This window comes from Ambystoma mexicanum, chromosome 5p (assembly GCF_040938575.1).
Source record: "Ambystoma mexicanum isolate Mex_15411 chromosome 5p, UKY_AmexF1_1, whole genome shotgun sequence".
Taxonomy (NCBI): domain Eukaryota; kingdom Metazoa; phylum Chordata; class Amphibia; order Caudata; family Ambystomatidae; genus Ambystoma; species Ambystoma mexicanum.
The window spans coordinates 607,712,343-607,738,584 of NC_090930.1; positions in this window are offsets into that span (position 1 = coordinate 607,712,343).

Consider the following 26,242-nt stretch of genomic DNA (forward strand, 5'->3'; position numbering starts at 1 on the left):
CCCGGAGAGGCTCACGAAGCGGACTATAAGGTTGTATTGTGTTTTGACCTTGACAGACAGAGATTGTGATGAAAGACTTCTCTTGAAGGAGTGTTGCTAAAACGTAAGAGAAGATAAAGATGAAATTTCTGAAACGAAACCACTTTTATATATTATATCACTATACGAAAGATCGTTGGCACACGCAGAGTCGTATTTTGGGACTGCACCACTCGTAGACAATGGAAATTGCAATTGTACTGTAAGTAACCCTTTAGATTACTTTATACCAAATATAATTACAATAGAGTAGCATTAAAGACCGCTCAAGTTGAACTTGTTCGTTGAAAGTGGCATAATGTTTTCTACCGCGCACTATCACCGCTGAATTGATCCCCTGTCGTTTAGAGGGCTCTAAAAAAGCAGACGACACAGGGTGGGTTAATAGAAATAATTTAACCGGTCTATAGGCGGTCAAGCGCTCTACTCGCTGTGCCACTTCACTGTAGCCTGTCAAGTGGCACAGCGAGTACAGTGCTCGCTTTGACATCCGTGCACAGCTTGCTAATGCAAGTTTGAATCCGGGCAAGGCGAAACTCAGCCTTTCATCCTTCCGTGGTCGATAAATGAGCACCACACACCATGGTTAATAATAAGCACCGCTTACATACCTCACGGTTCTTAGCGCTCTATGAATGGGAAAATATTATTATTTTATTATTAACATACTCTGTTGCACTATCTTCGATAGCAAATAGTTTCACGCCCTAATAAATAAAATGATAATTTTTAATGAAGATCGGCTGGTGAGACTAATTTATGTTTTTTAAAACAGGTACGTGGCCCCATTTTGTCTATGTCACGATTTACAGACTCCAGCGGATGGGGTCTTCAACTGCCAGGTGCAAGTCCAAATATGCAACTTCATGACCCTCACCATTTTATGGGACAATCGCCAAGGACCAATATGCCCTTACGCAGTATTAGCGGCTACAAACAACATACCAACCAATAGGGTGGTCTAATGGCTCGTTGTTGGAGCAACCTACCGCAAAGGAACAACGCGTGGCTCCAAATAAACTTTTGCTGATCGACAGCAGAGACAATAGCAAATCGCTGAATATTCACTAAACATTTCATGTGAAATAAATGTACTTTACCAAATGTACAATCCTGCTGTTTACTTTTAAACCACAGTTTCATATTTCGAATTGTGGCGCACTGAGTTGTAAGCTGATCTAACACTCTCTGTACCGCAAAGAAACATTGCGTGTCTCAACATGAACTTTTGCGGATCGACAACAAAGACAAATGCAAATTGCTGAATATTCTCTAAACATTTGATGTCAAATAAATGTACTCTACAACATTTACAATCTTGCTCTTTTCTTTTAAATCACAATTTCATACTCCGAATTGTGGCACGCTGTGTTGTGACATAATGTGTGTTGTCTTCCGGGTTCTGTGTAAAGTCGCGTAGTACTGGAGACTACTGGACGCGTTTCATTACGCACCCTGTAACGTCACAGAGAAAGGCGGGGAATATGAATGCTTTGATAATATCAGGCTTAGGGGCGGGAGATATGATTTAGTGTCGCAAAAGCAAGTCAGCCAGGTCAATAGCGCCAGTTATAGGATTATCACATAATGTCGGCGCACACCAGCCAGATTTATCGTTTCTTTAGTGGACAAAAAGTCGGTTGACACCCCTAGGAAATTGTACTATTAGCGAACAAAAGGAGTGCTCTTAAAACAATTTCACCCTGACAACGAACAATACAAACAACGTTCTCAGAACACCCCCATTTTGTGTAATTGCAACCATTTCGGGACCTGCGAGTGTTCTTAGAACACATTCAACTCGTCAGATTACAATACGGACAGCGTCCTGAGGACACCCCCAGTTTGTGTATTTACAAACAATTAAGTACACCGCGAGTGTTCATAGCTCATTTTTACCTTCCTTGCGAACAAAAATGACACATACTCCGTCCTCTAAACACCCCACCATTTAGTTTATTTACAAAATGTCAGAACAGCCGTGTTCTCCGCAGACAAATCGAACGCAACAAAAAGGTCTACCACATAAAAAAACAAAACATTGAACCTATCTCATATTCCCCCACCCTCCCCAAACACTCTTACACACCAACACACGGCAATAAATAAAAAATTTTATCCACGTTTCACTGCGCTGTACGCGGTCGACTGCGAATACAAGATGGCGGGCGCCACAGAAAATCTGACGCGCTCCACACCCCTCGCCGTCCAATCAGCAAACACGTCGCATGTCTGCGGACATGACGCAAGCCCATGGGCCAATCGGGGTGCTGTCCGCGGAGCGAACAGGGAAGTCCGTCCGCGAAGCGAACGCAGATATCACTATTTTTTTTGCCTTACAATTTAATCATTTTAAAAAAAACTACTGGACAGATTTACACCAAATTTACAAAAGCACGCTTTTGGGACCAGGCCACCGCTCCTGCCGCAAATTTGGTGTAAATCCGGCCAGCAGTTCGGGCTGTAGCCGTGCGCAAAGTTTTTTCCCATTCTGTCTATGGGAAAAAAAAAAAGTTTTGGGAACCCCCCTATAACTTTTCCCGCCCTGGACGAATCCTCACCAAACTTTGCAAAAAAATTCAGAGTGACCCAACTACCTTTTTTGCAAAGTTTGGTGAGGATCCTTCCAGGGAGAGCGAAGTTATAAGCCGCCCAAAAAGTGCTCTCCCTATGGAAACAGCAACTTAACCATAACTACATGGCCACTACCGTGGCCATGTAATATATATATATTATATATATATATATATATATATATATATATATATATATATGCACACACACACATGGAGGTATGAGCAGATTTGTAAGAGATAGTGAGCAACTAGTCATCGGCAGACTTCAGCAGATTGATATCATTGGATCTAAATTTCAGGAAAGGCTGCTCCTCACGTAGAGGGTGTTGCAGTGAATTACATAATTAGGCTGCTCGGACCTGGAAGCTGCCTCCCCCAGCATTATCTAACCTGAATTTCGGTATGATAAGGCTATTGGACTTGGAGGTTCTTGCCGGTTAGGTGGAGCTTCTCTTTAGGAATTTGTCTGTGAGATAACTAGGTGCGGCATTGTTCAAAGCTTTGTGGACAAGGGATGCAACTTTTAAATTGATTTTATTATGGCTAGACAGACAGTTGTTTTGGCACCTAATCATAGATATATGTGATGTTTTGGGCACGCCAAGAGATGCTCTCAAGGCATTATTTTGTAAGATTTTAATTTAGTACCGATGTATAGGGCATTGCAATAGTCGAGCCTAGACAGAATCAGGGATCTAGCTAAAATAATGCGGTTGTGATCAGAGAGAAAGTGTCTACCTGCGCTACTGGGCCTACAAGTGTAAACTGTGGCAGATGCAATGGATTTCATCTGTTTATCAAAGGAGAGGGTGGAGTCCAGATAAAAGCCAGGTGTCTTCACCTCCTTAGACACCTTGATGATATTACCATCAATCTCAAATGAGGTATAGACTTAGCCTAATTTTTAAGATTAGAATGAGTCTGCAGGATGATAAGCTCTGTTTCATAATCATGCAGGCATAGACCGTGGGTTGCTATCCATGCCTGGATGATGAGATACACCCTATTTACCAAGGCCAAGTCCTTGTTGTAATCCCCGTAAAGTTGGAGGAGAATCTGGGTATCATCTGCCTAATTAGTGTAGGTGATACCAAGAAGGTCCAGATCATCAAAAAGGGGCTTAGTAAATATGTTGTATAGGGTTGGGGAGACGTAAGAGCCCTGAGGAACTCCGCACAGGATGGGGATTGGGTCAGCCGCTGCCAAAGGGAGAACACCCTCATAGTCCTGTCGCTGAGGAAAGACTCAATCCAGGTTATAGCCTCTTTGGAATAGTGTGCAGCTGAGTCTAGGTGGCTGCAAAGGACCCTGTGGTCGACAATGCAGCTGAAAGGTCCAGCAACAGGAGAAGAGCTGTTTTACCTTTATCTCGTAGTTCGTCTATTTGGGCCTTCAAATCGATGAGGGCACTCTCAGTACCGTGTTGGGGTCGGAATCCTGATTGACATGCTCCTAATAGCTTATGTTGTTCTAAGAATTTTTGAATTTGGTTGTAAGCAATCTTATCCAGGATTTTAAGCAAAAACGGAACTGTCGTTATGTGACGGTAGTTTGTAGGTATGAGCAGGTCTAGGGTTTGCTTTTTAAGCAAAGGCAGTACAGAAGATTGTTTCAAGTTGGTGGGCTCTGTGCCCAACGCGAATGAGGCATTGATAAGTTTTGATAAAATGGGGAGAGATCTCTGGCAGCGTCTTTTATACGCTGGGCAGGGCAGAAGTCGCCCTGGCAGTTGGATGGCTTGAGGGAGAGGATAACTTTCTCTACCTCAAGGATAGAATTTTTGAGAACATGAATCACACAGCTGAGTCCTGTTCCTTTGAAGGGTGGTCAGTATTCAGATTAGTAGTCTGGGCTGGTTGATTGAGAGAGGCTTTTTTCTTAGCAATTTTCTTTTAGAGCATGGTTACTTTATTTGATAGTGTTTGTTGTATATCTGAGCACCATGTTTTATCTTTGGAGCATGTATCATGAATGGGAATTAGCCTCCATACGGTTTCGTAACCCCTCTTAACTTGTCGTAAATCCTTTAGGTCGGGTGTGAATCATTTATTTAAATGGGCTTTGGGTTTACTCTGTCTGAGTTTTAGAGGGGCAATGTTGTCGAGAGTAGTTAACATGATTTTGTTGTACTCGTCGATGAGCGTTTCAGGGTCTAAGTGATTCGCTAATTGGTTAAGAGTGGGTGGGATCGCGGGAATCACTTTATCCTTGGTGATACTCTTTTTATTCCTGGTTGGACATGGCAGGGCCATGGTGGGTACTGGAGAGAGTGGTCTCGAGGTGGAGAGTTCAAAGGACAAGAGGAAGTGGTCTGTCCAGAGTTGTGGGTCTATGGCTTTAATATTGGCTGTGCTGTTGTAATCTGCTAGCAAATCAAGGATTCTCCCTTTGGTATGAGTGGGTTTAAGAATGTTTTGAGTTATGCACAGTTCAGAAAGAATGTTGGCTATAGTATTTTTTTTTGTCTAGGGTGTCATTGTAACCAAAATTAAAGTCCCCTAGAACAAGTAGTTGTGAAGATATTTTGAGGTTATTGGACAGTAGTTTGTAGACATCCTCCTCAAATGTCCCTATGGGTCCAGGTGGTCTGTAGATGAGGTGGATAGTCAATGTCTGGGAGTTAGCTAGAGGAAGTTTGATAGTAAGCGCTTCACATGATTCAGAATCTAGGGTGGCCGTAGTTCTCAAACCTAGGCTAGTCTTAGCGATGATAGCAATGCTGCTGCCTCGCATATTAGTTCTGTCCTGTCTCAGTATGGTATAACCATCCGGGATTGCTAAAGAAAGTAGGGGTCCTGCTGCATCATGCAGCCAAGAATATGTGATAGCGGGAACGTTCAGATTATCGGCCGATATCAAGTCACAGATATCCGTGGCATGTGCAGCCAGGGATCTGGCATTTATTAATCCTCCTTTAAAAGGGGGGGGGGGGCACTACAGTAGGTTGGGTAGGTTTTATTTTAGTGGGCGTGGTTAGAGGCTTCAGGATATTAAAGTGAGTGATATTTACCTTCTGGTTCTTGGATCTTTGGTTGGTGGGGGTAAGGTTCTAGTCAGGGGCTCGTGGAGTCTTGTGAATCTTGCTCAAAGTCTAGAGTTTCTGAGGGGTAGACTACATAGATTACTTTGAGGCCTGCTTGCAGGACTCGGATCAGGGCGTTCCATAATGGTGGGGGTGATTAAAAATATATTGGTTGAATTGTGTAGAGCTCACTTGATAGTTGATGGATGGCTACTGCGAGATATCTGAGTGATAATAAGCAGTAGACATATGTAGGTTAAGAGGCTACAGGCTATAATGCTCCATTAGAATAATTGGGCAGTATGCAATATCTAAATGCAGCCATTTCAAAATAGGTGCAAAATAGGTGCACAATAGGTGCAAAGCAGTTTTCTGTTACAGCCAGCAGGCAATTTTTCAGAGCATTTAGTAAAAAGCTTTAGCACAGTGTGCTGTCATTTTAAAATGCACAGGTGCGCATTTTTTAAAATTTGATGTTTTCATGTGTGCAAACTGCATTAGAAATACATAATTAATTAACCTTATACTAATTGTCCTAATAATATATTAACTGCCACTCTAACATGTTAATGCAATTCGACATGCACAATTTAAAATCCACTTTATTTTTTTCCATGAAGAGATACATACTCTGATATTCATACCATGTTAGTGTTTGCCGTGGAAAGCAGAAATATGCCACTGGCAGGGTTCCTAGTCATAATATCTATATAAAAAAGTCAAAAGTCAAAATATCGAGAAAAAAAAAGTTGAAAAAAAAGTCGAATTTCTTTTTTAATACGTTTTTTATTCGAAATGGGGGGTCCCCCCAAACCCCCTTTTTTATTTTATTTTTTTGTTTTTACCTTTTGTTTTATCTACGAGAGCCAAAAAATAAATATAAATAAAAAAATAAATAATTCAAAAATGTTTTCGACATTTTTTTCTCAATATTTTTGTCATTTGACATTTTTTTTTCGATATTTTGACTGCACACCCACTGGCAGGAAGGCAAACGGAAATAGTTGCTTTGCAGGGCTGAAATCTTCTTTGTCTTGAAAAACAAGGGCTGGTACAGTGCACATTATTTTATTCTGATTGGGAGGGAATGGAGGTGGCCACGTCAATAGAGGGCTGACCTATGGGTGATAGACAGGAGGAGCTTTCTTGATGAATTAGGCAGTTGGAGGAGTTTAGTTTGAGCTTAGACAGAGGTACAGACGGTGCCTCCAAGGAAATTCTGCCGGACTCCATGTGGGTGTGAGCACTGGCTACAAACTTAAACAGCTGGGAGCTCCCCACACCAGGAGGTCGAGTTGCTGGCTTTGATGCAAAGGAGTTCTTAGCGATGGGTCTGCGAAGCAGCAAGGTCCGGCGTGAGTTAGGTGCCAAGTGAGGAATGAGAATGAATGGGAGATGATGTAATTTGTTGGCAGTGCAAGGAGTTAGAAAAAATAATACTGCATGTTCATGTCTCTCTCTCCACGTTTAAAAGTGCTGAACACCAGATTCATTTTATTGCAATGTGCCTGTTGTTTTCGGTTTTCTTTTATATTTTGTAGGCCTGATGCTGTGATATCATGTGTCAAGATGTAACTATGTTTATAATGGTTGCGTAATACATAGTCTACAAAAACAAAGGCTGGGATTTTGGTGTCATTTCATGCGTCTGTGAATCATTTCTATACAAGGGAATCACAAGGGTTTGATGTTAATACCAGAGCGGTAAAGCATTTGTTATTTAACCACTGTAGCTAAACTAGCACGCAAGGAAGAATGATTAAATACCTGCAAGGTAGGAAGGTGTGTGTATGTGTTTTGAATGCGCTTTTCTCTGCATGCATTAGAGAGAGCGGGGTCATCAGGACACATAGATCACTGGATGTAAATACGCCAGTAATACAGGCCACATACGATAGATGTCATTTTGAATAAACTCACTGGGTTCTCTAAAAGTGTTATAGGTCTGGGGGGCTTTCTACAGGCGACCAAGAGACATTCTAACAGAGAGGAAAGGTTTATTTTATGATGGGGCTGTAGTATAAAAAGCTATGCTTACCACTATGCCACACAAATAAGGTAATTCTGAAAAAACCACAAGGTAAGATACCACTAAAATTATCACCACACAAGCTAACACTATATTATCACCAAAATAGAGTAATACTGAACTATCTCTATAGGCAAGGCCAGTTTACCACCAAAGTATCACAGTAAGAAAATACAGCAAAATCCCGAATTTGCTCCAATAAGACAAAACCTCCTACATCTCATGATATGATGTAGCATATAGGAGGTGGCATATTATGAGGTGAAGCACCTTCTAAGTGGTGGCATATTAATACACTAAACTAGGTTCATAATTTGAAGTACAATGGCGTACGAAAGGTCAGTGGAGGCAAGATGCCATAGGCTAAATCAGATAAACTCAGGTTCAAACCTAAATGGTGCAAGCTAGGTCAGGTACGCACACTAGTCTAGGAGATCATACACAGTATTATGAGTAATACACATTCCAATCAGACCAGAGTCTGCGCAGTGGGCTGCAATCAGCTAAATTCAAAATAGGCACAGTGAGTTGCAATAGGCTAAATTCAAAATAGGCACAGAGGGTTGCAGTAGGCTAAATTCAAAATAGGCACAGTGGGTTGCAATAGGCTAAATTCAAAATAGGCAAAGTGGGTTGCAGTAGGCTAAATTAAAAATAGGCACATCAGGCTACATCAGGGCAATTCAGGATGGGCTCAGAGGGAAGGTGTTGTCAGGTACATTGGGCATTGGACAACTGAATGATCAGTGGGCTCAAACAATGGTGAAATACAAGATTATGGCATAAAACAAGTAGGCTGAGTCGGCCGGAAATATCCTGGAGGTCATCAGGTCAGCCAATCAGCTGGCTTTGGTGTGTTGCTAGGCAATGTGGGGCTTCATGGAGCTTCGGGATGAGCAGCTCACAGTGCCGCCATCTTTGCAGTGCACAAGACCATATGGGTGTCAGGCATAATGCGGTCACTTCAATGAATGCAGTAAAGGGCAATAAGTTATTGCTAGCACCATACGTGGTACTTATGATGTGGAGAGGCTATGTGGGCCTTACCCCAGTGGGTGGGGGGTTGAGGCACTGCGTCGCTCCTCCTTTGTCATTTGGAAGAGCAGCATCAGAGGGCTCCAGCCCTCGACGGCAGCTGCAAGGGTGAAGCTATGGTCCATAGTTCTCTATGAAGTTCCTGTAGTACCCAGTGAGGCCTAGGAAGGCTCTCACCTGGATTTCAGTAGTAGGGGTGGCCCAGTTTTGTAAAGCTGGTACTTTGCTAGGCAATGGCCTTATTTCACCTCCTCCTACCTCATGACCAAGGTAGACCACTTTGCTCTGACCAATTTGGCATTTACTTTCCTTTATGCTAAAATGGGCCTGCCCAAGAGCCTGCAATACATATCCTAAGTGGTCAACATGTTCTTTCCATGTAGGGGTGAACACTGCAATATCATCCAAGTATGCCATGCAGAAGTCCTCCATCCCATTCAGAACTTGATTCAATATCCTTTGGAATGTAGCAGGTGCATTCTTTAATCCAAAAGGCATAACCTTAAACTGCTGGGGTCGAAAATGCAGTTTTCTCCTTGGCATGGTCTGTCAGGGCTATTTGCCAATACCCTGATGTAAGATCAAATGTACTGAGGTACTTGGCTGCACCAAGTACACCCACCAGTTCATCTGTCCTTGGTAAAGGATGGGCATCCGTCTTTGTGACTGCATTTAGAGCTCTATAGTCCACACAGAATCTCAACTCCTTGGATCCTGTCTTTGGTACTAGAACAACCATGGACTTGTAGATGGCTCTACAACCTCGAGATGAAGCATCTTGTTGACCTCCTCCTTTATGAGGGTCCTTAGATGGTCTGACATTCTGTAATCTCTGCTTTTCACAGGTAAACAGTCACCAGTTAGAATATCATGCTGGCCCAAAGGGTCAAGCCTGGTGATAGTGAAAACAGGGAGGCAAACTGATTTAACAGAAACGTGCTCTCCTCCTGTTGTTCAGATGTCAGATTAGAAGAGAGATTAACTCCTTCTATTTTCTCATCTAAAGGCTGTCCTCTGAGTAGGTTAGGTAGAGGTTCACTCTCCTCCTCCTCTTGAGCTGAAGCTAGAAGCAAAGCTCCCAATTCTGGTCTTGAGACACAGGCCTTCAAACGGTTGGTGTGAAAGACTCTGGGAGCCTCCTTAGATCTGCCTAAGTCCACCAGATAGTTCATCCTTCCAAGTTTTCCCACAACCTTGAAGGGTCCTATCCATTTGTCCTGCAAGGCCCTCTGCCTTGTTGGCACCATAACTAGCACAAGCTGGTCTTGAGCGAACTCAACCATGTTGGCCTTCTGCCATGCCAATGTTTGACCAGACCCTGACCAGCTTTCAAGTTATCACTAGCTTCTGCCATCACATGTGACATTCCTCTCTGGAGACCTATCACATAGTCAGTCACTCTGACTGGCTTGGGGGAAGGAGCACTATCCAACCCCTCCTTAATCAGGGCCAAAGGACCTCTGACTGGATGACCATAAAGAAGTTCAAAGGGACTGTATCCAACTCCCTCCTGAGGGACTTCTCTATAAGCAAAGAGAAGGCATGACAGTAGAAGGTCCCACTTTCTTTTAAGGGGTTCATCTAAAGCACCTATCATGCTCTTCATAGTATGATTAAACCTTTCAACCAGTCCATTAGTTTGTGGATGGTAGGCTGTAGAGAACTTGTAAGTAACACCACCGTTTTTCCACATGGCTTGCATGTAGTGGGACATAGAATTGGACCGCCTGTTGGATATCACTTCCTTAGGAAACCCTACTCTAGTAAAAATACCAAGTAGAGCCTTAGCCACAGCCTGAGCCGTAACAGTTCTCATAGGTATTGCCTCAGGATATCTAGTAGCATGGTCTACTACAACCAGGATAAACCTATTTCCTGAAGATGTGGGAGGGTCAATGGGACCAACAATGTCGATTCCCACCCTCTCAAAAGGAACTCCCACCATTGGGAGAGGCACCAATGGTGCCACATTCTTGGCTCCACTCTTGCCAGAGGTTTGGCAAGTGTGACAGCTCATAAAGAATTTGTCAACTTCTGAACCCATCTTAGGCCAGTAGAAGTATAAAGAGAGCCTTTGCTTGGTCATTTTGAAACTCAAGTGACCAGCCAAAGGTATCTCATGGGCCAACAGTAGGAACTGGAGTCTGTTTTCTAGGGGCACTACAAGTCTTTTGCAGTCCCCAGGGGAAGACTCAGTCAATTCTCTGTAGAAGAGGCGATCTTCCCAATGCAACCTGTGCTTCCCAGGCTCTTGCCCATTGAGCTGATCAACTGCCTGTAGGCAAAGACCTTCAAGAGTAGGACACTCTCTTTGTCCTCTGCTGAAATCTGCCCTGTTGGGGCCACATTCTGCCAGTAAAGACTGCAGCTCAGGATGGTCAGCAGGATCCAGATCTCCAACTAGAGCAAGGTCCTCTTCCAGATCTGATTCTTCAGTAGTTCCACACAGGTTTGTACCTCACACTCAGCCTCAGCTGGTGGAGGAGTCACTGGTGTGACTTTGGACAATCTTGGGGATGCCCTGGTTGGTAGCACAGGCGTGCTATCTGCTTTCTTCTGGGAGGTCCTAGGTTTCTCCTTTGCCTCTTTTCTTTTCAAAATAGCAGTTAGTAAGTCCTGTGGACTGGGGGTGATAGCTTCCTCTATCAGGTCCCCTGGAGAGCGTCTCAAGGTCCTCTCCCTGGCAGGCCTAGTGAGCTCCTGTTTCCTTTTACTGTGGGGACCTGTGGGTACTAGACACAACTTCAAGAGTTTTCAGGTCATTACCCAACAGGACTCTCCAAGGCACTTCACTCTGCACACTAACAGGTATTTTGAAAGTCATGTCATTGCACTGGATGAGAGCTGGTAACTGGGGAAGCATTTTCACAGGGCCTCCAGCTAACTTGGTTAGGTGTTTGGGTGCCTTAGCAACATGCCCTACCTTGAAAAATGATTAATCAACCACAGTTATGCTGGCTCCAGTGTTTCTGATGTCAGGAGTCTCCTGGCCATTTACAAGGGCACTATCTTTATAATACTCTTTAGTGTTTTCTGGGATGGCATTAAAGACATCTAAATTCTGTTGTTCCCAGAAACCCAGGGACACTAGCTGAGACTCTCATGGGTTCATCAGCCAGTAGGTGAAATTTTCCACTTGCCATAGGTACTTCTTCCTCTGGGGAAAAGGCTAAGGAGACAGTGTGGATCTCTGGAGGTTTACCTTTGCATCTGGCATCCCCTTTCACATGGTCAGTTGACCCACAAACATAACATTTACCAAATTGTTTTATGAATGGCGGTTTGTTTTGACCCACCTCTGGTTTTGCACCAGGAGGTACACTAGCCTGATTCGATTTACCTTGGGGCTTACCCTTGTTATATTTGGGGCCCTCTTTTGGATTGGAGGTATTAGAATTCTCCTTGTTATCTTGCTTTGGCAGCTTTCCCACATCCTTCTTCTGAGTTGCCCCAGAATCCTTGTGAAAAGCCCTGTTGGCAATCCACAAGTCAGCAGCTTTAGCTAACTTCTTTGGATCTATCCCCTTATAAACAGCCAAGTGCTGTCTAAGCTCAGGAGAGCAGGCATCATATATTGATTCCAACAAAACAAAATGTCTCATACCTTCATAAGTGTTAACTCTGTTACCCTTAATCCAACCCTCTAGTGTCGGGGGGTTTCTCCCGGGGTCGGCTGGGCCTTCCGCGGACATCCGGGCTGGGAGGCCCCAACTCCTCCCGCGTATCCCAAGAATGAGTATGAGATACACACAAGAAGCAAGGTGGTTCTGCTGTTTATTGAATAACGGCATGGATGGGTCTAGGATCGTACTCGTCCGTCCTGACTCTCGAAATTCGTGGGGCTCGCAGGCCCCTTTTTGCTTCAGTATGACGCGCTACTTGCGTCACCTGGGAAAGTTAGCAAAAAACCTATCGCCACTCTGGATTGGTTCCTCGAGTGGTAGGGTTAGTATAGCATACGTATAGAGAACGCTGTTAGTGGTTAAGGGTCAGTCAGGTGGTATACTTGGGTTGTCCCTTCTATTAGATACATGAAAATTGTTACACGAAGACCCCTAATGATTGGCTAATGTTAATGGCGTCAGTGATGAGTGCCCCATGTTCTGATTGGTCCACTTGCGGGCCCCCCAGCCTGGGACCATCGTTGTTCCCAGCTCGCGGTGTACCTGTCATTTGCAACAATATGTAACTATGTGTTTGTGCAGACAATGCGTGGATTTGCTCATATGCCTGAGAGCAGACTATTCCCATCGCTGTAGGTGTCCATTGGGCCATTTCATTGTTGCAGCCTGTGTCTCAAACGTGGGACCCAGGCGACTTCTCCCTCCTGGGTCTGGCACCCTGTCAGGTTCGGCTTGGTCACGTGAGGAGAGACCGTGGTTGAGGCAGAATTCTGCACATTTAATTTTGTATTTTCCACTGTGTGTCTGGCTTAGTTTGCAGGTGTGACCTTGGCTTCGTCTTGTGGCATGCGAGTTGCAACATTGCCCCCTTGGCTGTCAGTTCTCGCTGGGCTCATTCTGCAGGGTCAGCAATTGTACTCTTGCTCGTTCAATGTTCGTGGAGGCTCTTGCTTGCGGCCTACTCGGGCCTGGTGCATAGGTGGGGATGTTTAATGCACGGCACTTTAAGTTGCGGTATCACATTGCATCATAGGCAGTATCATGTCTTTGTTGTATTTCCATCACAATGCCAGGGTTAGGAGAAGCGTCAGCAAGCATTTTAGATGAGTGCTTTGTGCGTCTTGCGTTTCTGCATTTTGAAAAACCTATGTGGAAAATAATAAAGATGCGCGTCAGTGGGTGTGTCCGTCACCTACGTCATAGCACTGAATATGTTCTTCGTGTGGATTGGTGTGGGTGTGTCCAGTGTGTATGGTTGCACGGCTGTTCTGACAGTTGGCTAGGTCGTCATGGCATCTCTAATGATGTGTTTATTTACTGTTGAAAGGTTTAGTCGAGTTCATCCATGCCGCAGGTGTCGGCTTGAGCAGGGCAGGCTGGTGGGCAGGCTGATGGGCACATCCGTATGTTCCTGTACCAGGGTATTTGATCGTCTGGTATGTAGGCAAATTCATCTCGTGGCGGGTGTCTGGGTCACGATCCTCTAGGCCAGGGGCGCGAGGAGATTGGGGGGAGTCTTTTGTCCCATTCTCCCACCTCAGTCCCCCCTCTGGTCGACTTGTGGACCACAAACATATCCTTTTCCTTATCTCCCCTTACTCTCCATATTTTAGTTACTCCTCCCAGATGTCCATAGTGGTTGACATGGTCCTCAAATGACCAATACATATACACACAACTTCCTCCCGGTGTGCAGTATACCCATTTCCCGATGTAGCTTCTCGGGTTTCTTGGGTTTTCGAGCTTCACGGATGGCGGGTCCAGGTATTTGGTGGTGATCTGCTTGCGCAGTTTTTCTCTTTCCTTTATTATTGTGTCTGTGTGCTGGCCATCATCAGTTGGCATCAAGGGGTGCATACCAACCATTTCGATCATTTCGTCAGTAGTGCGTGCTTTCCGGGCTTTCCAGAACCTTATTATAATCAGTGCAGCTCCAGCCAGTATTATACATCCAACTATAATCTTCAGCCCGTCCGACAGCCATGATGGCATCCATGACCATAACAATGAAAACCAGCTGTCATCCTTCTTCACTCCTTTACTTTCTTCCAACATTTTGGAGTGCATCTGGGCCAGTTGTGATACTGCTTCGGTGAGTGTACCATTGTCGGCATCGTTAGCAGGAATAAATGTGCAGCATGATTGTCCTATCTTTGCGCAAACTCCTCCTTCCATTGCTGTAAGGAGATCGAATACATATCTGTTCTGTAGTGCTACCATCCTCACTGCTCGCAGTTCCTCTTTTATTGTGTTGAATCAATTTACTGTAGAATTAATTGTCATCAGCAGCTCCCATCGGGTTTTCTGGAGCCATTTTGCGTTTGCATAAGCTTGAAGTCCAGGGTGTATTATTGACGAGAAAAACATTGCTGCTCTGCTGAATAGTCTGTGTTCTGGTGGGATTGAAGTGAGTGCTGTTTCTGACCTTCCCCATAGGTAATTTCCTGTCAGAGGTTCTCCTTGCCTCTTTTTTCTATTCAGGACATTATTGTTGTTGTTGTTTTCGTTGTCTGACCCCCTCTGAGATTGTACAGATCTCTTCTTCCTCTTGTTTCCTTCATCCATTTTGGGGAAGTTCGCCATGTTCACATGTTTCTGGGGCACCACTAGTGATGGTACATTAATGTGTACCATTGTGCATATACCGTTCCACAGAGTGGGCAGTGTGTGGTATGCCTTGTTTCCGCAGGCCCAGTAGTGGTCCATTAATACTGCTGTTCCTGCTCCCCCTCTGGTAGCTCTAACACGCTGGCACAGTTGGTGTTGTATCCCACGTCCACTTCTCCTCTGTGTTGGTAGAATAGCTTATGTGCAGACAGCGGCAGTATGCTCATTGGGTCTTCATCCTTCTCCATCCATGTCAGCATGGGTACGTACTTGCCCCAAATCGTCCAACATCTGTTATTGTGTTCATCAATGGTGGTAATATTTTCTCTTGTTACCATGTTGCTGCCAACCACTCCTATGTCCCATTTATTGTTCATGTATACCTTCCCCGTTATTGTTACCAGTGGTCTTTCCCAACAGCCTTGTGTACCAGGAACTTCGGTGGCGTACCAGTCACATAGTAGGTATTGCAGTGTTACTTTCTTCGTTTCTCCCTTTTCTGGACCACTTGTAATGTATCTGAAGGCTTCAGCATCAAACTGCTCTTGTGGTAACTCAAATAAGACTTGAGGAAGTTGTTTTCCTATGGATATGTGTCTCGCATTTTCCACACCAGTCTCACCACCGTCCCTTGAAATCGCCCTCTCGTTTGGAATAGTGCCAGGTATATTATACATTGTGCCATCTTTTCATCTATTTCTGTGGCAACAAATGTTCGAGAAGCGCTCATGGTGTATGGGATCAATGAGCAGACATAGCAGCTGTCTTCTGTTGTCTGCTTACCTATTTGGGTCATGTGCTGGTACCACATGTTGTTCGAGACGTGTGCTGAATCTGTTATGTAATTATCAATACCTTTATTATCTGAGTATGTGCTGCGTTTAACTCTACTTCCCTTATGTGGAGGGTTGCTAGTACCACCTGACGTAACACCTGTTGCAGCCGTGGGTGGGGGTACGTTAGGTTTGGGTGCAGCCAAAATATTGATAGCATAACTTTTCTGCCATACAGAGGCAGCCAAAAAACAAGTGATCACCAAAACCCCTATCATTTTTATTACAAAAGCTAGTCTCACCGGCATTTACCTTGCTGCAGTCCGGCAGCTTATTCTTTCGACGTTAAAGCTGCCCGCCTGAAAATTCTCAATGCGCTTGTTATTATTGTTAGTTGTCGTTATCAAGCCCTCCCTATCAGCTAGTCATTCAGTGCCCAGGCGAAGAGCTGCTCCCACGCCAATCTAAGCGATCTGTCTCTTAGAGCAGGTAAGTGCTGGTGAAGATGGGGCATTGATTGTTCTATGGCCAAGATAAATGCGGTGTAGTAAACACGTACCCTCCTTCTTTTTAGGTACTTTGGCCTTTTTACGTGATATACAAATTGGTGTGATAGGGCTTCAGGGTAATTATCGTCTGATGGAGCTGGCTCAGGGCGGTGTTCAATAGTGCCAATGGCATTACCATCTTTCCAGTGTTACCCTGCCGCCATAGTGCGTCAGTTGGCGACATTGTACATCCTCTTTTTACCCATATTTCTTTTTCTGCCATTGGTGCAGCTGCTTGTAACTCCATTATCTGTGTGGCTGGGAGGTGGGTGTACCGTTCTTTCAACAACATCTCTTTAGCTATCCCCCTCTCTCTCCCTCTCTCTGACTCTGGGGGGTTCCAGATCTCACCAAAATAAGCAGCATACTTTGCATGTGCGTCTGCTGCTTCATTCTCTTTTGAGATATGATCTTCTCCATTAGTGTGTGCGGGACATTTGACCAAAGCTAATTCTTGGGGATTATTTATTACTTCAATTAACTCAGCTAATAAGAGAGCATGTTGCACTGGGGTGCCGTCAGCTCTCCTAAACCCCCTTCTCCGCCATTTTGTCAAGCCCGAGTGGACAGTAGACGTGACATATGCGCTATCAGTATATATAGTAACTCTTTTGTCAAAGCTTTCCTTCAACGCCAAGATCAGTGCAACCAATTCTGCTGCTTGAGCAGAATAATGTTGTGGTAACTGTACACATTTCACCGCCACACACACCATGTCCTCTGTCATTTTTACAACTGCTGCCCCAGTTCTCCTTATCCCATCACTCTGGTCTATTGTCGATGACCCATCAATGAACAAGAGCTCTCCTCCATTTAGCGCATCCTCTTCAACTTTTCTAGTACATGAGTACATTTCAGTAGTCTGGGTACAATCATGAGCATAGTCACCTTCCTCAATAACTTCCGCTATAAACCTTGCAGGATTAACTGTGCTGCATCTAACAATGGATAGTTCTGGTCTAGATAAGATGATCTCATAACCTGACGCCCTCTGCGTGGTTGTGTGGACTTAGGCTTGTTCAATATTGCAAATAGTGCATGCTCCACAAATAGTGTGGTTGGGCACCCCATTGTAATAGATGATGATTTCTCTACCACGAAGGCAGCTGCGGCGAGGCCTTGTTCGCAAGGGAAATGACCTAACATAACGGGGTCCAAGTGACCGCTGTAAAATGCTACTGGCTTGTATCCCATGCTTGTTTTTTGAGCCAACACTGTTTTCATTACTGCTGAGTCGCAATGTGAAAAGATAAAGAACTGTCGTTCATAATCTGGGGTAGCCAGTACCGGAGCAGTTGATATTGCGTGTTTCAATTCATCAAAGGCCTCTTTCATTTCCATTGTCCACCCCAATTTTTTCTCCCCTTTGTTAGCTTCTCTCAATGCTTCAAGTAGGGGTCCTATGTATGAGCTGTAATCAAATACCCATGCTCTACAGTAGTTGCACAATCCCAGGAACTGCTGCAGCTCCCTCACTGTTTGTGGCAATGGCGTGTTTGATATAGCCTGTGCTCTTTGTGGTGCAATCTTTCTTCCGTGTTGGGATATCAGCTGACCAATGTATAATACCTGTTCCTGACAGTACTGTAACTTTTCTTTGTCTACCTTGTAACCCTTTTCAGCCAATATTGTCAACATCTTCAATGAGTCCTCCCTGCACCTTTTTTCGCTTGTGCTGCAAATTATTATGTCGTCAACATATTGCAACACTGTACTTTCCAATTCAATGTTTCCCAAGTCCATCTGTATTACTCTGTTGAAAATTGAGGGTGACTCGCAGTACCCTTGTGGCAACCTGGTGTGTTTCCATTTTGTGTTTCTGTAGGTGAAGCTTGTCAGATCTTGTGAATCTGGATGCAGGGGTATTGAGAAAAAGGCATTTTTGAGGTCAATTACTGTAAATCGTGAGGCCTCTGCTGGAATTCCACACAATATTGTGGCCGGGTTTGCTGCTATGGGGTATTCTGCTTCCACTATGTTGTTCAAGGGCCTGAGGTCCTGGATGAAATGCCAAGACCCTCCTTTAGCTTTGCACACTGGATATATGGCCGTGTTACATGGTGATTCTGATGGTACCAATATGTCATTATTTATAAGGGCCGCTATTGTTTCATATATGCCCTCATCTGCCTCTTTTGATAGTGGGTATTGCTTCACACTAGGGAGTATTGCACCTTTTTTCAGTTTTATTCTTACTCCCCCGATTCTTTTTATGCACCCCACGTCATAGGGACTAGTAGTCCACAATGATGTTAGGACTTTTGCCATATCCTCCTCAAAAAAAGGAACTGGGGTGGATGTGGGTGCTTCAAGTGCCATTGCAATTTTCTGTGACACTTGTTTGTATGTTACTCTTAGCCATATATCTACACTCATCATAAATACCATTTCACCCTCTTCCTTCCCTTCTGAAAAGAGCTCCTCGTCTGACACCTGGGTGAGCCTGCATCCCTCAGCTAGTGCTATCACTGCCCTCCATGCTCTTCCTTCCCGGTCTTGGGCATGTACTGCGATGTAATCAGCAATCGCTATAATGCTCTCCATGCTCACTGAAATCACCTTTCCTTCTGGTTCATTGGCTTGTGTTTCTGGTCTGAACAGATAGGCTGTTGGCCTCCTCCAGATCTTCCCTTATATTCCTGGCATCCACGCGAATGCCATGTCTGTTCCATACTGGAACAGTTCGCCATCTACTGGTTCAGCCCTAATCACTGTCTCCCCACAGTATGCTTGCATAATTTGCCGTGCAGTGAGCATGTTTATTCCAGGAGTGGAACAAATTATGCCGTCCTCCGTGAAGGAGATTGTCATATTCAACCTGCTCATTATGTCTCTCCCAAGTATGTTTACTGGCGAGTCCCTTGAATATAAAAGCGGGACAGACACGTCATAATCACCTATCGATAAGGGGATGTTATCAGTAAAGGGAACCAACCCCCTAGCCCCAGAGAATCCTTGGGTGTTCATGGCCTCACCTGACATCTTAAATTTACCTTCCCTTATGCAAGACCGGGTTGCCCCAGTGTCAACAAGGAATGATAATTTTTTGTCACCTATCGTTACCTCTATGCGTGGTTCCTCCGCACTATTAGGTGTTACCAACAGGATGGGACACACCAAGGAAGTCTGTGGGCTGTCCTATTGTGGATATAATGATTGACCACTTCCTGTGTAAGGGTTGTGTCCCAGGACCGTCATCCTTCCCAGTTGTGTTTGCTGTAGCTGTGTATTGGTAGAGGTTACCTTATGGTCTTGAATTTGAGTGGGCTGCTGTACTTGCTGCACTTGAGGTTGTTGTGATATTGCTACCTGTTGTTGCGGTAGTGAATATGTCTGTGGCTGTTGTTGTGTTACTAACTGTTGCTGCATATTTCCCGGTTGCAGTGCCTGCTGTTGTTGGTGGCCCTGCTGTTCCCTTGTAGGCCCTTGTTGTCCCTGTTCTCCCCATGCTGGTGTGCCGGGTCTCATTCTACATGTGCGTGACATGTGTCCTAATAATCCACAAATCCAACATATAGGTGGTTTCCTGGTCTGCCATGGGAAACTCCCTGAATTGTCCTGGTATACTGGTTGCCCAGTGGGGTAGAAACTTCTGAATCCTCCCCCTTGCTGTTGTGCGTTATAGCCGTATCCCCTCCCCCTCACCATTCCTCCCCTTCCCCTGTTGTAATTATAATATCCAGCTCCTGGTGTTGAGTATCCTCCTCCCATGTTAGTCGTGTACGGTGGGGGTGGTGGCAGCTGTTGTGCTATAATCTGTGGTGACTGTATTTGGGAGGGATCTTGTGCAGCCACTACTTGCGTGGGGTTTGGTGTCATTGTTGTAGGTGTAGTTATTAGTGCACCTTCCATCGTGTACTTAGTAAGTTTTTTCTGCACAAATTTAGCCTCTTCCGCTTTCATATCCTCTTCCTTTTGTTTCATCTTTTCTTGCCATGTCCTACAATGATGTACTATCATCAGTTGTATTTCCGGCCAAGCCTTTGCTTCCATCCCGACTACTTTCTCCAATTGTTTCTGCACTGCTTCCGGGAGCCCTTGTATTAGTATATGATAAAATATTGCTGGTGTCTTGTCCCATTGCTCTCTAGTTTCCATACGCCACATCTCCTGAATTTCCTGGATATAATCAACAGGATCTTCGTTCTCACGCATCTTGCGTGATGTAATTGCTCCTATGTCTGATGTGTCTGGGTATTGTACCCTCAGTGCTTGCCATAATGCATGTCTGCAGTTTGCGAATGGCGCCCCGTCGTGTGATGTGTTTGTTATTGTGACCCCGGGGAAGCCTGCTCTCTTAAAGATGTCATCTGCTGCATCCCCCAATATCGATATTAGGAGGCCCTTTACATCTCCTACTGCCAATTTCTGTCCTGCGGTGTGTTTTTCCATTTCATATATCCATTTCCCCGCACCTCCACTTAATGATGGGAGCCTGCACTTTATATTTTCCTTGTCTGCATGCTTCCAAGGGACGTATTGTGGTCTAACCCCTCCCCTCTCCAAGAGTGGCATTAGGTTGTGTCCTATCTGACCCCCTGGGTTCCCCAGAGTCGAGTCCGTATACCCCTCCTCTTCCTCTGTGTCGTCTACATCGTCTGTTAGGTCCATATTTCCCCTGCTCGTAACTGTTTCTCCTCCATCTCTTCCCCTTCTTTTATCATTTCCTTTATTTGATGTGGGCGTGTGTACTCGTTTTTCCTGCCTGCGTCCAGGGAAATCTTGAAGCCTACCAGCGTAGGGTGTGTGTTCGTGAGGGGCGGGTGCGGGTGTAGGTGGGCATGTTGCACGGGATGAGTGTGGGGTAGTGGAGCATGTTGCACGGGATGATGAGGGTGTAGCTGCACGTGTGTGCCTTCCCGAACATTCCTTGCTCTTCCCCCTCACTTCCCCCCAGTTCTTCCTTTCTTCTGCAGGCCCATGGTGATTCCCTGTTAGTCCAGGTGATGTACAATTTATCTAAGCTTTCCCTTTCCATATTTCTTCCTTCTCTCTCCATTCCTTCTTCTTCCTCGCTACAAAAGTCATCCAGGAGCGACAACCCCCAATCTGTCTTTTTCCCCCAAATCGTTACTGTTTTTAAATCTATTAAATCCGTTCCTCCCGTTTCTTCTTTACCAATTGCTCCCCTTTGTGCTGATGTTGTTGCTACTTCTGTGTCTCTGTGTACATATCTCCTTACTTCACTCTCCCCTCTCCTATCTTCTCGTTCCCCTTCTTTTTTCTCCACTATCTTTCTACCGATTTCCTCTCTTTTCTTTAATTCCTCCATTACTTCACTACTCATCTTTTCCAATATACTTTCGTCTTCTCTCTTCCTTTCCCATCTCTCTCTTTCCCGCTCTAATATGCTTTCTATCATCCTCCCTTCTTCGTATTTCTTGGTCGTTTCTGATAGTATTTTCCTCTTCCATATTTCCATTTCTTTTTCTTTCTCTTCTTCCTCTCTTTTCTTGTTGCGCTGTGCTGCTCGAGATACCCTTTCTGCTGCTGCCTTTACCCTTTCAGCTTCTCTCTTTCGTTCTTCAGTTCGTTCCCTCATTTTTTCCAACTCATTCTTAAATTTTTTCTTTCCTTTCCCGTGCTCTCTCTCTTTCCTCCCTCTCAAGTTTCTTGATCAGGGCATTTTGCTCATTTCTTAATTCTGCCAATCGTTCCTCCAAAATCTCTTCTTTTTCTCGTAACAGCTCTTCCTCCTTTCTTTTCCCCCCTTCCCCTTTCATCTCGCTCTTACTTTCATTGTCTTCGTCCACTTTCCTACCTACATCCTTCTCTTCTCCTGTTAATGAACCTCACAATTTTAATAATACCTGCGCAGCTACCCACTCATCATGTCCTATTGCTGCAATTTGTTCTTCGCTATTCTTCCCCTCCCCTGCGGACATCTTCGTATAAGTTGACCCTGCCATACTTGTCGGCTCCCCTCCCATGTAGCCACCTGTAGCTGTATATGGTGGTGGGCTGTATGCCGGGTTCGAATACCCCTCAGCCGCCCTTAATTGTTCTCTCACTATTTCTCGTAGTTCCGTTAAAGGATATAACCCCCCTTCCTCTTTTTTCACTACCTTCGCTAGGGGCATGTCGTCGCCCTGTTCCTTTTTTATTTCTTTTTCGTTTAGGTTGCTACTCTTTTCTCCTCCCTCTTGTCCTTTCCCCGTGCACTGTGTGCCTTCACTCTCTTTTTCCCCATTCTGTTCTTCCTCCTTAACCTTCTTCTCCTCCTTTGTTTCCCCCACAGTGAACATTCCGTTTGGTCCTGGTCGGGACCCCTGGAACATTCTCCATAAGTTAAACACCTCCACATGGTGTGTCAACTTCTTCCCCTTGTATGTGTTATGTATGTGGGTCAATAGTGAGTGTTGGATAAATGGGTCGAAACTGCCATTAGGTGGCCATGGTGTCGTCATTTTGTTGTCCGTCCCCTGTGTCCATTCTATGCTGTATTTAATCAGTTTCTCCCTATGGGGTGACAGAGTTTTACATATATGCTGTAGCAGGGTAGTGAGGGTGTTCCCCCACCCTCCCGATCCTGTCCCGTATGACATAGTAGCACTGAGTTGTTATCCTCCCTCGATATGGTAGCGGTTATCTTGCTAATAATGAACGCTATACAATTTCAGATGTTTTACCTGGCCCCGTAATTTTGGGGACTTGCGATTGTCCGCTAAAAGAAAATAGTAAAATATAGTATTTGCATTTATAATATTCTTTTCTCTCTTTTCTTCTTTCACCTAACACTGTTATGGGACCCTACAGCCGAGGCACACGTAGCCCCCTGCGGCTGCGTGCCCTGTGTGACGTTCTTATACAGCCGTCCCACTTTATTTCACCCCTCCTCCTCTTTCTTCACTTGTCATGGCCAGCGTTCTCCGTGCGCGGTCACGTCCCTCTCTTCACCTTGCCCCGATATAATCGTTACCGTTTATCTCCGTCTCGACTCCCTTACCATTATTCTCTTCCCCACCACTCTCCAACAATGCCTTGTGCTCGAGATATCCTATGAAAGCCCTACTGGTGACGTCACCGACCTCCTCCGAAACTACCGGTAAGTTCTTTTCATGTTTTAAAAGTTTGAAATAAGTTTGCAATCTATCCCCGTTAACCCCACAGCTGTCCGCTTGTCACGCCTGGAACAAGGTAATCAACAATATAATCAGACTGCGCACACTGCGTCGCCTCGCGTGTGATACGCCCCTCGACAGGAGGGCTTAACCAGCCAATTATCTTCCGTATTAGGAAACCAGCTAGCTACCGCCAACAGGGAAACATGATCTATCTATCGAGTTTTCTGCTTGATCAATAGGGATCCTCATCTACTCATTGATCAATAATCACTAATTCGTAGGAAACCGCACACACACACACACCCTTACAGGTGGTCGCGACCTGGGCCAATCAGTGTCTACGAGCGGCCGCACGTGATGTTTTCATGCTCCGCCCCCCCTTCTTCGTAACGTAGCGGACTGCTCTCGCACTTGTCCAGCTACCATTCACTTCACCGTCAACACTAATTTATCAAACCTTCGCCGCGCACCTTTGTAACACCTCCCACCTCCCGTATTCTATTCCTCCCCCCTCCCTCACAATTTCACATTGCTTGTTGGGTGTGGCATACTCACCAAGTTCTCTTGATGCGGGGCCGCTCGACTGCGTGCACCCCTCCAAGCAGCTCGCCACCTCCCCTCGTCTGGACCACGTCTGGACACTCGCCAACCGCAGGCGGGATACTTCTCAACCGGCTCCCGAGGGCCAATATCCGGATTGCGCTGTCCGGTCTTCTCGCAGTTCCGCGATGGTCCTGTAGTCCTCAAAAAATGGCAGCGGCAGAGGGGGCCGCGCCACCGGGCCTCCTCGCAACGGAAGTACTCGGAAAAATAAAATAAGAGGCAGATCTTAAACAGATCTCAGCAGTGCCTCCAACTTGTCGGGGGGTTTCTCCCGGGGTCGGCTGGGCCTTCCACGGACCTCCGGGCTGGGAGGCCCCAACTCCTCCCGCGTATCCCAAGAATGAGTATGAGACACACACAAGAAGCAAGGTGGTTCTGCTGTTTATTGAATAACGGCAGGGATGGGTCTAGGATCGTACGCGTCCGTCCTGACTCTCGAAATTCGTGGGGCTCGCAGGCCCCTTTTTGCTTCAGTATGACGCGCTACTTGCGTCACCTGGGAAAGTTAGCAAAAAACCTATCGCCACTCTGGATTGGTTCCTCGAGTGGTAGGGTTAGTATAGCATACGTATAGAGAACGCTGTTAGTGGTTAAGGGTCAGTCAGGTGGTATACTTGGGTTGTCCCTTCTATTAGATACATGAAAATTGTTACACGAAGACCCCTAATGATTGGCTAATGTTAATGGCGTCAGTGATGAGTGCCCCATGTTCTGATTGGTCCACTCGCGAGCCCCCCAGCCTGGGACCATCGTTGTTCCCAGCTCGCGGTGTACCTGTCATTTGCAATAATATGTAACTATGTGTTTGTGCAGACAATGCGTGGATTTGCTCATATACCTGAGAGCAGACTATTCCCATCGCTGTAGGTGTCCATTGGGCCATTTCATTGTTGCAGCCTGTGTCTCAAACGTGGGACCCGGCGACTTCTTCCTCCTTGCTCTGGCACCCTGTCAGGTTTGGCTTGGTCACGTGAGGAGAGACCGTGGTTGAGGCAGAATTCTGCACATTTAATGTTGTATTTTCCACTGTTTGTCTGGCTTAGTTTGCAGGTGTGACCTTGGCTTCGGCTTGTGGCATGCGAGTTGCAACATTGCCCCCTTGGCTGTCAGTTCTCGCTGGGCTCATTCTGCAGGGTCAGCAATTGTACTCTTGCTAGTTCAATGTTCGTGGAGGCTCTTGCTTGCGGCCTACTCGGGCCTGGTGCATAGGTGGGGATGTTTAATGCACAGCACTTTAAGTTGCGGTATCACATTGCTTCATAGGCAGTATCATGTCTTCTTTGTATTTCCATCACAATGCAAGGGTTAGGAGAAGCGTCAGCAAGCATTTTAGATGAGTGCTTTGTGCGTCTTGCGTTTCTGCATTTTGAAAAACCTATGTGGAAAATAATAAAGATGCGCGTCAGTGGGTGTGTCCGTCACCTACGTCATAGCACTGAATATGTTCTTCGTGTGGATTGGTGTGGGGGTGTCCAGTGTGCATGGTTGCACGGGTGTTCTGACAGTTGGCTAGGTCGTCATGGCATCTCTAACGATGTGTTTATTTACTGTTGAAAGGTTTAGTCGAGTTCATCCATGCCGCAGGTGTCGGCTTGAGCAGGGCAGGCTGGTGGGCAGGCTGATGGGCACATCCGTATGTTCCTGTACCAGGGTATTTGGTCGTCTGGTAGGTGGGAAAATTCATCTCGTGGCGGGTGTCTGGGTCGCGATCCTCTAGGCCAGGGGCGCGAGGAGATTGGGGGGAGTCTTTTGTCCCATTCTCCCACTTCACTAGGTTCTTCAAACATTCACAGACCCAGGTAGCCCAAGGTGTACCATCATGCTTTTTGATGCTCCTAAACCTCTTAAGGTACTGGGAAGGTGTCTTCCCAAATCCAGCAATTAAAGCTAGCTTCACACACTCATAATCCATCCTATCCACCTCCCCCAACTCCATCACAACATAAGATGCAACAGTGGGTAGCCTAGAGAAGAGCCAAGGAAGCAACTGATTCCCTGTAATGTCTTGAATCCCATGGTTATACTCAAACATTGCCAACCAATCCAAAATATCAAGCTTAGCCTCATACATACCAACAATTTCTTTAGTCATAATTGATCTCTTAGGACTGGAAGACCTAGAAGACTCTGGGAGAGAAGCATTTTTAATAGACAACTTTTTCATTTCTAGTGCATGATTCAACTCCATTTATCTGGGCTTAAGTTCTTGATGCTTTTGTTCAGATTGACCATTAATACGTTTGAATTCCAATTCAAGCCTCATCTTTTCTAGAGCAATACATTCAGGACTGAATGTAGGACCTAATGGGGTCCCAGTGGACAA